A 16,165-nucleotide genomic window follows, 5' to 3' on the forward strand; every position below is an offset into this window, starting at 1 on the left:
AACAACTAATTTAATGTTTTTAAAATCATTTGCCACACCTCCCAGAAAAATCTTGGGGGTGCTGCCTATAGAGAATAATACACGCAGCACCCCCTGGGAAAATCTTTAGGGTGCTTAACACCCCCAGCACCCCCGCTTCCCAGGGCCATGTTCATTGAATGGAATGAAATAGTATTAGAGGGGATCAAAGAGAAGAAAAGAAATTGGCAACAAAGAGGGGGGCTCTTACAATCCGTTTCTCTAAAAGGAACCCAGAGCCAGTTCTTCACCGGATAGGGGACGGCCGGGCCATGGGTGTTCTAGACAGGGGCGTCGCTAGGCCTTTTCCAGTGGAGCTAGGGCCGGGGGTGCATGGAGGCCCTGATTACCGACAAATATCGGTGGCGATTACCGACGTCCGGCGCGACCATGAATATTGGAAGTGTTCTACATTTTACTAAGTCACATTTTCTTTCCTCATATACTCTTTCAGCTTTTATCAGTTGGGGGGGGGGGTATTTTCATCCACATTTTCCCGTCGCGGCCGCAAAAATCTGATTTTCAATTTTTTTTAAAGGGTACGTTAGTCAGTTTTCATTTTTTAGATGCTCAATATAAGGTATTTCATGTGGCCTGAATATAAATTACCATGCGAGCGCGAAGCGCGAGCTCAAATTTTTTGATATTTTATCTATTTAGCCCTGAAAATTAACCAAACAATAATTGATGCGAGCGCGAAGCGCGAGCTGAAAATTCTGGATACTTTGACTTGAAAACTAAACATTTTTACATCAAAACAAACTCAGTTTTCTGCATATGTAATTGAACAAGTTGTGTATCTCAATAAACATAATGCGAGCGCGAAGCGCGAGCTGAACATTTTAGATATTTTGACATAATGCTTGAGCAAAGCGCGAGCTGAAATTTTTTATATAGTATACTGGCCCGAAAGGGAAACTTTAAGCACTGCATGTCTAACATGAAGGAAAATTAATTGTGGAGAAAATATTGATCTCACTAAATATATGCTGCGAGCTTGAAGCGCGAGCTGATTTTTTTTAAGATTTAGACTTTAAACCAGAACATCCTTATCACTGTCGGTACAGAAGCGCAAGCTGACAACTTTTTATGTTTTGACTTGAAAACTTTACATTTTCACACGTTTTTTTTTATTATAAAGAACAAACTCAGATGCGGCATATGCAATTTAATTTAAAAAATTAAATTAAAATTTTTTATATTCAGATGGAAATCTAAGCAGCATTTTCAGCAAAATTTTTATTATATGATGCGAGCGCGAAGCGCGAGCTAAATTTTTTTAAGATTTAGACCTTAAACCGGGAGCGTCACTGTCGCTAGCCTACAGAGAGCTCCCCCAACTTCCCAAGATCGCATTTTAATCACAATTTAACGATAATTGCATGCAATTTGACATTATTTTACAGACAAAGATAATGAAACTCACAGACCGAGCAAGAAGGCAAGAACAAGGTATGCTCTGGAACAGACCTGCGTGACCCGACAGTTTGTCATTTTGCCGACAATCAAGCGTCAGTCCAACAGCCTAGACAATTTATAATTTTTCCAACATCTCAGACACCGACACACAGCTACCTTTAAGCTTTGTCTACCCAATTCTCTTCTCTCCGATTTTCTCCTTCATTTTGTTTTCTTCTTCCTCTTTGTCCCTTTCTTCCCTCCTTCCTTCTTTCCTTTTTTTCTTTATTTTTTTTCTTTTTCCCCCTTTTTTTCGCTTCTTTCCCTTTTTCTTTCCTCTTTCTCCCTTCTCGCCTTGTTTTTCTCTTCTTGCCCTCCTATTTTTCCCGACGGCAGCGCTGATTTACCGACGAAATCGAAATAAGTGTGTGGGGGGGGGGGGGGGGTGTCGCACCATTTTTTTTTTTCAATTTTGCTGATGGCTTCAATTCGTTTAGGGTATATTAATGATTTACTTTTGTGTATTTGGAAAATCTCTTTTCTTATGTTTTGTTAATATTTGACACTCGGAAAAATTTGAATATGTTGAGTTTATTGCAGAAGTCTACTCTTAATTCATGTTATCATCAACAATGTTATTTATAATTATGTATTGGAAGATGATGTCTGATACTGTGTTTTTATTGTAACACTTAAAAAAAATAGTGTTAAATATAATTATGAGTTGTTAAGTTATTCATTTATTTATAAAGAGATTGGACTTTTATTTGTTATATTTATTTTATTTTGTATAAAATTATACAATATTTCAATTTTTACAGATTTGACAATAAGGACAAATTTGACTGAACTCCACTGTTAAACAATGTAATTCCACATGTTCAGGGACAAATAAAACTTTGTTTCACAAGACAATGAGGAGAAAATTAGAATATTTCATTTATTAGAATACCAAAGAAATAGTGAGTGAGTGATGTCATCAGTTCCATTGGAAAATGTCGTAACATTCTTATTTTACATCCGATTTTGATCATGAAATTTTCAGTGCCGTATACTTGTTAGATTTTTCCCTTTTTATTCAAATCAACTTATTTTGGATTCACACTGTCATTCTCAGCTCATACTATTTGCTTAGCCGGGGTTAATGCCTTAAAGGGATGGTCCGGGTTGAAAGCATTTATAGCTTAATAAATAGAGTAGAATTCACTGAGCAAAATGCCGAAAATTTCATCAAAATCGGATAACAAATAACAAGGTTATTGAATTTTAAAGTTTAGCAATATTTTGTGAAAACATTCGTCATGAATATTCATTAGGTGGGCTGATGATGTCACATCCTCCCTTGTTTTTCTAGTTTTTTCCTCCAAGAACAAAAAAAAATGGATTGATAACTGATTTAGTGCATTAGATATTTATTACTGCAACTTATTTCATTATAAGGGAAACATATTATTCACACAAGTATGAAATAATGCAAAAATTATGATTTTATGTAATAAAATATATATATGTAATAACCATGAAGCTAAATAGCTTCATGGTAATAACTATCAAAAGTGCAACAGTCTAAGGCTGGCGGCCCTGATAGTATATCAGCTAGGATCATCAGGGAATTCTGTCTTGAACTTGCGACCCCCTTGGCAGACATAATCAATACCTCTTTCAGCCAAAGCAAAGTTCCCAGTGACTGGAAACGAGCCATCGTTATACCAGTTCCTAAGACACAACCCCCAACGATAGATAAACTTCGTCCAATCTCTCTAACCAGTCACTTTGCCAAGATAGCTGAAGGATTCATGGCAAACTGGATTCTACAGGATATTAGACCCAAACTTGACCCTAACCAATTTGGTAACAGAAAATTCCTCTCATCTAATCACTATCTGATCAACATGCTTCATTTGATGTACGAAAATGCTGACAAACCTAAAGCTACATCCTCGGTAATTGTAACTGATTTTAGTAAGGCATTTGATAGGGTGGACCACACGATAGCAGTAAGGAAATTGATTGATCTTGGTACCAGATCTGCCATTATCCCATGGATTGCTGATTTTTTATGTTCACGTCAGCAATGTGTAAGATATCGTTCAACGCATTCTGATCGGGTAACCTTACATGCAGGTGTCCCTCAGGGAACTAAATTGGGGCCAATTATATTCCTAGCGATGGTCAATGACATAAGCCATCCTCCAAGAAATCATCTACCTTCAAATACGTAGATGATCTTTCTGTTGTAGAATGTAGGAACAATAACCAATTATCTGAATTGCAGAAATCTATAGACTATATTCTAACCTGGTGTGAACGCAATCATATGAAAATGAACCCCCAAAAATATGCGCAAATGAATGTTATTGTTAGGGTGGACTTGTCCTTTAGGAATATTGTTTTAATGTACCAGATAGAGCGCTCAAAAACTTGATTTTTGTGCGGGCCCTCTCTTAATTGGTGAAAAGTAAAGTTGGTCTGATTGGAACCTAACAATCTCTCTTTTTATTTTAGGGGGGGGGGGTAATGGAAAGAGTTCGATATGCTTTTGAGCCAGTCAAGTTATATGATGAATAGATGTAATGGAAACTAGCTGTGTAAAAAAAAAAAAAGCATAATTATATCCCTAAGAATAATAGAAAACAAGCTAAACATTGCGCTAAACTTTTTTCACCACACAATAATCTTGCATATATTGGATGAGTGGATGCTGCAACCCTGTGAGCAGCAAGTAAAAGGCATCACCTGCAATTTTTTTTTTCTTCAAAGGAAAAGAAAATCATTGTTCCAGCGGTACAGAAAGGATATCGCAGAAAAGGTCAAGTAATTTTTGTTTTGTTTTAACTTTGCGATTATAATCAACACTTTAATTGTGGGCATCAATGGAACTAGCCCACTGGGGCTCACTTTTCATTCAGTCAAGTTAAGTGACTCTGTTCTACTTCATTACTCACCAATTAATTCAGTGAGAAGAGAAAAGTAGAAAAGAAAACGGAAGAAAAAAAGGAAGGGTAAATGAGAGAAAAAAAGAGGAAGGAACAATGGAAGGAGAAATATTTAAGAAAATCAGAGGAGGGAATTTTTTTTTTAAAGAGCTAATATAAAGGTATTTTCAGGTGACTGCATATGTACAATTTAAAAACAAATCAGCCAACAATGACTAGTAAATAGGGTCAGCTGGGTGGCAACTATCATTCTAGTCATATTTTCTAGTAGTATTCTACTATATATAGAACAGATATTTCTGACTAGAATATATGTCAGAAATGTGACAAGACAAATCAGTTGCACCAGCTGACTACTGGTCTAGTCAATTTGACTGATTAGTTTTAAGAGTGTAAGTTGTGCTTCGCGCTCGTATTACCCGTTTAATGAGAACAGGGGCGGCGGAGCGAAGTTGAAAGTGGGGGAGGGGCACAGGGGGAAAAATGCACATTTTCTTTCGAAATTAAAGGGCACTAACTTTAAACAAAGAAAAAAAAAGCCAAAAATTTTGAGGGGCTAGTTTTGTCCTATCATGTAAAAATAATAATAATAAGTTGATAGCTTTTGTTGCAATATTCAGAAAAAGATACCATATTTCATTGTCATGTGAACATAAAGGATTATCTCTTAACTTCCATTTATACAAATTATATCTATGAGGTAAAAGATTATGAATTACTTATAATCAAACTCTGTTATTCTATTTTCTTTGACAGTTTGTAAATAAAATAACCATACAGATTTCCAATCAATCTCTTCTTGTAAAATGTTTTCCCATCTTTCTTCAGTTTTAGGCTTGATACTTATTTATTTGAAATAATGGTGTAAAACAACTTTGAACCTCTTTCCTATTTACAATCATCAAAATATTCTGTAGAATGTCTTCAGTTTTATGATTTGTGTATTATTTTCCATAAGCAGCACCCCCACGAAATCAGGTTCCCCCTACATTTTTTTAAATATGTTATAATGTACATAATTATCACATCCGACAATCGCAAATCATTTACATATTCTTTCACATATTCCAATAACATCCCTCCTACAACGCGACTCAATCAAGCTCCGGCATTCCGATACAGACGCGCGCGATACGTGATAACCGTAGTTTACACACTACTCGATAGCAGGAAGGGACATAAAAATATGGGATATGGGTGTGGTTGGACTTGAAACTTCCAGGTTTTATGTCGAATCAAGTGTGCGCGCGCCCGACCGCCCGTGTTTTGTATAAACAATTACAAGTCAGACAATAGAAATCAAATTTCAGTCATTTTCGCCCTGCCCCATGGCCCTGGGAAGCGGGGGTGCTGGGAGTGATAAATGACAGAAATGTAATAAAAAAAATGAACGACGTTTTGTAGAACCCCCCCTTCAGAATTTTCCGACACAGTACTTATAAAATAGTGTTTAAATTCACCCTTTTTCAATCGGAATATCAAATATTTTCTGCTCGCGCTTCGCGCTCGCATTATTGATTTTTATAATAAAAAAATGCATTTAGAATGTCCAGATATACAAGGTCTAATTCTAAACACGCGCACGCATGTTTATTCAGATACGCAGCTTGTTTTGGGAGTACTCCAGGCTGAAAATATTTATATCAAATACTTTTTATCAAAATAAATAAATTTTATGAAAATCTGATAACAAATAGTTAAGTTATTTAATTCTAAAGTTTAGCAATATTTTATGAAAATTGTTATATGCATGTCGTCATGAATATTTAATAGGTGGGTTGACATGGGCGAAAATCTGTCCTCAAAGGTAGGGGGGACCAGGGCCTGTAAAATTTGACAAGCAAAAAAAAAAGGGTTATCACCCTAAATGTAAGGTCATTTAACCCTTAAAAAATTGACAAGCCCCCCCCCCCCTAAAAAAAAGGTTTTCACCCAAAATGTAAGGTCATTTAGTCCAAAATACATGTATTATTTCGACTGTGAAGTGATGTATGACACGTCTCCCTGTCTCCTCTGGGATTTTCGCCCATGTGGGTTGAAGATGTCACATCCCCACTATCCTGTTTCTTGTGTTATTACATGGAATCAAAATTGTTTCATTTTTTTCATACCAGTGTGAATGATATGTCTCCCTTATAATGAAATAAGATGCAGCAAAGAATATCTAATGGACTAAATCAGTTGACAATTCAACTGTTTTTGGTTCTTAAAGGGAAAATATTGAATAAACCTAATTCTATATAATAAAATACAAAAGAACAAGTGGGTATATGACATCATAAGTTTGCTCATTGAATATTAATGAAGACATGCTTAAAACTGTTTCACTGGAATAATGCTAATCTTTAAAATGCAATAATTTTGATATTCCTTGTCGGATTTTGATCAAATCTTTATTCTTATGTTCGTCTGATTTTCTTTATCTGTTCAAACCATATTACATTCAGTGCGGAGTTTCAGATCAGAATATCAAAAATTTCTGCTCGCGCTTCGCGCTCACATTATTAATGTCAGAACCCATCATTTTCTTGATTTACAAAACATGAATAGAATGTCCCGTTTATAGGTCTGAACTCTCAATTTTGTTTCCGCTCGCGCTTTGCACTTGCATCAATTGTATAGTTATATACCTATCCTGTTCATGATTAGAAAATTACTTTAGATGTCCTGTTTTTAGGTCTGAAATCTCATTTCTATTTCCGCTCGCGCTCGCATCAATTGTATAGTTATATACCTATCCTCTTCATGATTAGAAAAGTGCTTAGAATGTCTCGTTTTTTGGTCTGAAATCTCAATTTTGTTTCCGCTCGCATAAGTGCTTAGAATGTCCAGTATTTAGGTCGGAATGTCAATGTATATATATATATATATATGTGTGTGTGTGTGTTATGGTGTGTGTGAGGGTGTGTGTGTGGTGCCCTTAGATGTGTATGTGTGTATAATAATGGAAAACTCAATTGTGTCCCCCCCCCCAACTTTGAGGAGAGATTTCAGCACCCCCACTGAAAAAATCGTTCCCAGGTCCCTGTCCTAAATATTAAAATGCGATCGAGCGCCTTTGGAATGTTGATTCATGATTTTGCCCCCCCCCCCCCAATCTTAAAAAGGATCGACGCCCCTGTGTCTCTCTTCTCAAATCTATTTCCCTCTCTCCAATGACCCTCTATCTCATGTCTTTGTCTTTTATTCATCTCCCTACCTTCTTATATTCTCTCCATTCTAAAAGGTAAATTGCGGCAATTCGTCCACTATGCAAATTTATTTGTGAAAAGCATTATTTGCATATTTAACACTCAATTTCACTTCAAATTTTCATCCCCCCCCCCAGATGTCATTTTTGTAATCTTATTTAAAGGTTTCCACAAAGAAAAATTGCGAAAAAGGCAAATTTTTTCCTTAAGTGTTTATTAGTTTTTATAATTTTTTTTTTCATCTTTTGTTTTTGATTTTTTCAGTGGAAATTATTACAGACCATTTAACAACTAAATTAAACCCTAAATTAATTAAGCAGACCAGTTGGAATGAAAAATAATCACCCTTTTATGAATTTCATCTCCCATAGACTTAGTACACAAAGTATAAAAATGAGTCATTTTCGGCATGACATTGTCTCACCAAAAGTCACGTGGCGTCGCGACACTATATACCCGTATCATGAAATTTTGCGGCTCTATCTTTTTGCTTTTCGGAAATATCGCGCGAAGCGTTGAGGGGGCCCATCATGGCCCCCATCCTTACGATTGGTATGCGACCCCATATTTGGAATAAAACGTAGTAGAATTTGATGCTAAAATTGAGACAAGGAGTATCTTTCTGTGTAATGTTCTAAATCATCTTACAAATACCTGTTCAAATCCGTGACTATGCTATAATTATTGTTAAAATAAAAGTGAATTTGATATCCAGTCGTAATAACTTGATAGCAATGTGGAGTTTACTCCAAAATAAGGTCTTGCAATCATCCACAATTGTTCTATTAATATTATTTCAGTTGATATGGGCCTCAAATAAGATACTTTTCATTCACATTGTCAAAAAATGAGCAAAATGTGATTCCAAAATGGGATCGTGGACCAGTGTGCCTTTTTGTGACTATTCCACCATTTTTTTTTTTCAATTTCTGTTCACCATGATCACATTTTGATTGATGCAGTTGCCAGTGTATTTACTTTTTCAATTTTATCAGTAATACTTTATCTTCCCCTCTCTCTTTCTTATTTGGTAGTTTTTAAAATTCAATCATTTTTACATAATATTTGAATTATTCATTCACTCATCTGTTTATTCCCATATTTGACAGTGAAACACAAATTAACTCATCATTGTTTAATTAATTCACATCAACAAATCAATTCATTTGCATTGTTAAAACAGAATAAAATCACGTGAAAACATAACACAGCACAAACACGATTATTTGAATATCTAATTTTATTCAGCATATCAAATGATAAACACACACTCCTGGAATAAATGTTTTCCCTATTTTCATCTTCCATAAAACCTTGGCACAAAATACAGCAAATAAATATCTGAGTTGGCGAACAGAGTTGTATGATATCAATGTCTGTTATCAGCCTATACAATAAAAGGAAAGTCCTTTCTATCTGTTCTACAATCACATATCTTGTTTTCAATTTCTTTACAACTCTATCAACACATGAAACAAACATAAACATTTGTCATTTAAAGATATACTGTAAGGAATGGGATAATAAGTTTTATTTGAAGTGGAACACGATTATTTGGATTTTTCTTGAAAAGAGTAAAAAAAACTTTTTTAAGGGAATAACCAGCCGAACAATTTTCAGTCAGTTCCACTGAATATATAAATATAAATAATTTTGTGATATTTTTGGAAGTTTCAGTACTTACATGTCAAAATTGAATGGGTGAATACGAGACAAAATACACACACAAATAGTCAAAGTCTCACTATCATTATGTTACTAGGGCTAGCCACAATGGGTGTTTTCAAGTTTGGTGTTAAACTTCTATTATGGTCATGGACCAATTTTCAATTCAACACAGCACCAAATTTAAAATAAATGTTATTTGGATCATTTTTGTAAATTCACATTAGATGTTAGAACACAAACCTCAATACTAGCAAAACACCAAACTTGAAATCATCCACTGCAACAGGTGACTGATGTTTAAGCCTTTGTCCAAAATACAGCATACATGTATAATGAATTACCAGTGAAATATATATATATACAGTATATAGCTGCTCGTCTATTTCCAAGATGACAACATTCAGTACTTTGAAAATTTAGCTTTATCATAGAACAGACTTATTAAATAAATTTCAGATAATGAAAATATGATTGAATCTTATCTCTTTTATAAGGACTTCATATTACTCATAAATAACAATCTTTACTTTGCATAGAAAACTATGAAACATGAAAAATACAACAAATGATATACATTCAATCAACTTTATAAGCTGTATTTATAGCAGCAACTTGTTTAAAAAATCTTACTTCTTATCATTCTCGTAAAAGTAATGTAGGCCTAATTATGCATCTAAAGATGACCCTTGGGTAGGGGGGGGGGTATTATTGGTAAGGTGACTTACTAATGTGCCTTTTATCCCTTTTTTTCTCAAGATGTAATTATTGCTGCTTTTGAAAATCCTGAAAGAAAAAAGAAAAGTAAAACTAATATATTTCATCTTTTCTGGTATCTAGAAGCTTCAATATAACCCCCAAAGAAAGAGGATGGGAGGGAGAGAGAGAGAGAGAGGGGGGGGGGGTGGAGGTGAATCTGATGGTACTAAGAACATCGGGGAGGAGTTGGTTCAATTGGGGGAAAATAACTCCAATTTATGCTCTGTTTGTGGAGCAATTGTCATACTTTATTGTCATGCCAATTATTTTTTTGACAATAACATGAATCATTAATCTTGTTTTTAGAATGGTGAGAGAGTTCAATTGCATTTAAAGGAGAAATTATTGAGGGAAAACATTGTATGTGGGAAAATCTGATACTTCCCATTCAATTCATTCAGCTGATATTTTTTAATTAAAAATGTATAAGAACTGAAATAGTTGAACACATTACGTATAGATTTTATGTGAACTATGACATTATCAAATGCTGAAACTGGGTGACTTGTATGGTATATTGTGCAATTTGATTTTAATCTGCTGTAAAATAAAATATCCTGAGGTTCACTATATATACAGAAAAATATATAATTTCGCAATTATTGTGGAGCCATAACAAATGGAAGAATCTTCAGAACTTTGCATCTCTTCTGAATTTTTGGAATAATATTTCCACATTATAATCTTACTATTCTGGTATTCACCATAAATTATCTTGCTTTGGCCTCTCAAAACATTTGTGGGTAGTGGACTTTTGTGTTCCGTCTCACTAAAATCACTGCTCCTGTATTTGCGTCTGTGTTTCATTGTATATTTTTATTCTTCATTTTTTTTCAGGGGGGGGAGGTGATGAGGCAGTTTCTTTAATACGTTCAGGTATGTCTTCATGGAGTGTACTGTGATTTTACCATGTTTAAAAGTTTATAATGGAATGGCAAGCTATTAATTATATTATTATACAAGACTTTTTTGTCATTCAAATGTAGTTAACCAAATTATCCCAGTGAAGTATAATTCTAAAATTATCTTAGTACCTAACACCTTAAACAGCGATTTTTATTAAATGATAAAGATACTTTTACATATAATTATTTCAATTCAAACATGCCTGGTACAAGTTTCTGTTTCAAATTGACAAAAAACCGTACCAGATTATTGCGCTTCATGAAGTATTGGATTTTTGTGTTGGCTAAAATTTACACAACTCCACATAGTTGCATAATATTAATAATGATATATGAATACAAATATTTACTATTTCTTTGTACAATGCTGTCAGCATATTTCAGCACTTTCTTTTGAAACTTCAGAAAATCTCTGATACATTTATCTTTCACCTATCATATTATGATATAATTCTACAAATACTTCTAATACTAATATACTTCTTCATGACAACAAATGAAGAAACAAAGAAGATGAAGGAGAAGAATGAAGATGAACAATAAAGAGAAGGAAGAGAGGGAGAAAGATATACAAAATTAGAAAAACATGTATTTTATTTTACCAAGTTACTTCCAGATCGTTCTAGTCTAGTATACAATTTACTCACATATCGGTCACCTTGTTTAGAATACTCATCTAGATTAAGAAAAGTTATAATGCTAGTTTTGGAACACTTCCTAATGAACTTAAATATATTTAAGTACATGTAACATCTAATATTACTTTCATCACTCATCACTTGATAATGTTTTATATGCTCTATTTTCTTTTCATATCTGTACAAGTTGAAAAAAAACACTTTACATGAAGTTTTACAATGATTGCTTGATTACACGTTTGGATTCACCAAGTTACCATCTTGGACGGTTGCACTCTTATTCCGCTTAGAAACACAACAAAATGTTCCATACATACTCTTCCAGTAAAATATTTCAATGTCATTATTAGTTCTTGACTTTATCATTGGAAGCATCTTTTTGGTTAATTAGAACATTTGATAATCATCTGATATCAACATCAATATCTGATTATACAAGATCAAATAATATCTGTTTCATAAAATACATAAACCAATAAATCCATTTATAAACATGTTGAAAATCTCATCTAACTGTGACTATTAGTTTCATGAACATATAGGCCCTTTCTTCCTCATAAACCATTCCTTGTATGAATGGAAAGAAGAAAAGTCACAAGGATACATTGACTGAATTTAGAAATACTGTATATCTTATATCTTAAGCTGATGGATATAGATAAAGCACATAGAGATGTATATCAATATATATATCTCTATGATAAAGCATTAGCCACCCTGTTATTGTATCTAGCTGATTACAGTTCTTTACTGAACTGTCAAATATATTACATTTGTAATACAAAATAAGCTTAATTCAATTGTGAAATAATGCATACAAATCAGGAGTTCCAATATTTAGTCACATATTCAGACGAAACAAAAAAAAACTATGTAGCATGATATTTATATGATGCATAGTTCTGTTTTACAAACCACAACTCAAGTGCATAATCATGGCCTAACTAAAAATAAGTTGACTTCCTATGAACTACAGTAGGCCAGGAGCTGCTGTGCATGACATTGCACAGGAGCTATAAGAAGAGTGTTGATTGGTCCGGATTGAACAACCCACGGTAGGACGTGAAGAAGGGAGGTGAGAGAGGTAGGAGGGCTGAGATGTTTAAAAGACCCCTACACCTGGCATACCAAGACCTGTAAAACCATTCACTTCTAGTGACAACCTAGGGAAAAGAAAGAAAAGATTGCTTTTCAGAAGGAATATAATAATCAGTTAGACTCTGCAACAATTATGTTCATTGTTAGGAATTTTACTTTAAATTCCCCAAAGTTACAATATATTTGTATTGAGATAAAAGATATAGAAACACATATTTATCTATGTTTGATGATAATCTTTGAAGTTAAATATAATATCTTTTGGCTTTCAAATAATTTTAGGTGAAATGAGATAGAACAAATCGTTGATATAAATTTCAATGATTTGTGTTGTACTGTAAATGATATAAATATGGAGGAAACGCAGAGAAAACAATGAAAAAAAATACCCAAATGTCTTCTATTCAAAATAAAAACCAGGAGTCTTTGACACTGATAAGAACTTGTGTTTATCCATATTAATTATACATTACAATAGGGCTAGAAGGAAGTCACAAATAATGTGATTACTTTTTACAAAATAGTAGTACATTAGTGTATATTTTTGAAAATTTCTTGTTCCGCGTTCTTATTATTCAAATTTGCCTAATTTAATTTCTCTTGCTATTCTGCTCATAAGGGTGAACTTGCACATATATCAAAATTCAGTTGATATCTCGACAGAATTTGGTTGGAAATGATGAGTTTGTCATAAAAATAAGTTTTATGTACCAGTACACAAAATCTACAATTTGAATTCCCTATAATTTTGTATAACACTACACATCAATCCTTAAATGTTAGTTCATTTATTTTCAATTGCAAGGGAATGCTGCAAGGTTTCCATCTTAATTGGCATCAAATTGGTAAAAATCACAGAGTACTAGTTATTCCTTCTTAGAATTATTTTTGCCAACTGAAATGTCTTTCTTATTGCTTTTAACCATTCATTTTAGCCATGCAACATACATCATGTATATCATTAACATAATTTCCTTTATCTCTTCTTCATGGAATTTAGAATGGCGGTATCATTGCAAATAGACAAAAGGCTAATATATTTTGGTCTCACACCCAACTTAAAAAATATGTTTCTACACGTCTTTAATGGACTCTACAGACTCAACATACATGTACATAAACTACTCAATGGGTAACACCATGGAGGGGGGGGGGGCATCATTAGACTGGTTTATTACATGATCATACTGTAGAATGTAAAGTAATGGCAATTATAATAGAGGGAAAACATGCAACAATGTGACGACAGAAAACATAGATAAGGATGTGTGGAAAAACATCTAAACACAATACCTTAATACAATGATTATTGTACAGTTAGTTTTATTTGAATTGTGGAAGTTTTTTCTAGTCTAAATAAGGAGTACTTTCATATTTAGTTGATTTTGGAACAAAATAGAATGACCGTTATACAAATATATGCAATCAATCTAAACTATAATTGCCAATCAAGATCATTTTTGCAAGTGCATTTGGTTCATGGGACCGGTAAGTGATAAGATTTTCTGTGTCAAATTTGATTGCAAGCCATACATATCATGGTGCCCTGATTAGTGAGAATTCAAAGACAGGTTCCATCTAAATTAGTTTTTTTTTTATCAAGAGAGCAAACCAACCTCTAATACATACAACTCCTTCACTCTTCTCTCTCATTAAATTTTCTTGTATAAGATTGTTTAGCAATTTATCATAATCATAAATCATAATTATTAACTTGAATTATTACAAGAACACTGCAAATTGAACATATTTCTTGAACAGAAGTGAAAAGTTGAATATTTAGGTTCAAAGAAATTGACAGATCTCACAAGTTCTATCAAAGTTGTAATTTGACTGGTGGAAATTCAAAATTGTTAAGCTTTCTGAGCATATTAAGAGCAATGTAAGAAACAAGAAATAAATTTAAAAAATGAATAGCCATTCATAGGATTTTACTCAAACTTATACTCCTTGTTTTGCATTCAAGTTTCAATCATGATGAAGTTACTCTTTCCATACTTTACATTTGCTCCCATCTATTCATTATTACATTTTTTATGACTGATTTCTGAAATCATTAATGAGATTACATATTTTCTCATATTTTAATCTTTCACACATTACCTCTGACACACATAAATCACAAAAATACAAAAGAGAAATGTGTATATTTAATGTTTCCCAGGTGGATGACATTTATTTAGCATGCGATAAAAGCAGCTCTGTATAATCAAATCATACCTACCACCACATGGTATATCATATGATTATTCACATGACTAAATTACCAAACCACATGACCCTTTGTTGGATGCTGTCTACTCCTAAATCATCACACTACTGCAGGTTATAGTATCAAGAATAATGACCATCTAATAATCAAACCATGGCATCAAACATTATATCTTATTCCTAATATCTTACAAGTAAAGCCTTCTTCATGAGTATGGCATGGCATAAAATTCAAAGACTAAAACGTTGTTAAACATTCGATGATTAATACAGCTAAAACTAATATCTTACAATAATTTCTGTACAACTCATTGGCAAATTTCATGACATACAATGACTAAACACGCGACTTCAAATGTCTAAAATGCACAACATGATGAATACAATTATATAAGACGTGCCTCTTATAATATCAGATTAGACAACACAGAATACATGATTTCCATTAATAACCATAATGATATGTTTTATATTACAACACAATCTAAAGGAACACAACACACAGATGTCCTAACTACAACCCAGTCCAAAAATATTAGCAAAACCAGTCACTGATAATCTATAAAAAAAAAATTAATTTAATTATGTTAATGGACAAGTAACCTTATTGTACATGCAATTCTTTCCCATGCTAAGATAACAACTATGTGACAATTAGTTACCATAAAATAATAATGCTTAATGCAATCACCTCATCAAAATGAAAGTCTTAAAAAAAATCATTTATTTCTATTCTGATTTGACTGCTCTATTTGATTATAATAAATATAAAAAGTGCAATACAGTGATGAACCTTTGCCACTGTTACACTTAATTTCAACTATTACAATGTTTTACACAGGATATTAAACAAATATGGATAAATTCTTAAAAATGCAGCTGAACTCATAGCATTGAAATTTCAGGTTACACAATCTTGTTAGTAATCTTTCTCTACAATCTGAAGGGGTAGATGTAAAAAGGTGTACAAACCTTGAAGTTACCAGAACATTAATTTTTTTTTACATGGTTAAAATCAGCCATACAATACCTCAGCAATGCAACTGATGTTATTGACAAGATATTGATATTTTTACATTTAGGGTATCACATAAAGAAAGGGGGGGGGGGGGTCAGTGTTCTCACAAATCATCTTATAATTTACTACTTTGAGAAATATAAGGATTATGTAACATGGCCAATTCATTATCTTAAATGATATGAAGTAAGCCTTCTAAAGCAGGGTTTCTAAAGCAAAAACCTTTCGTTGTATGGCAACATTGCTGGCAAGACTTAAACATGTTATTTTAGTACACATTAGCACAATTTCCTTTCAAAGGTGGGGTAACAATGAAATACTTAACACA

This window comes from Lytechinus pictus, chromosome 3, assembly GCF_037042905.1.
Source record: "Lytechinus pictus isolate F3 Inbred chromosome 3, Lp3.0, whole genome shotgun sequence".
Taxonomy (NCBI): Eukaryota; Metazoa; Echinodermata; class Echinoidea; order Temnopleuroida; family Toxopneustidae; genus Lytechinus; species Lytechinus pictus.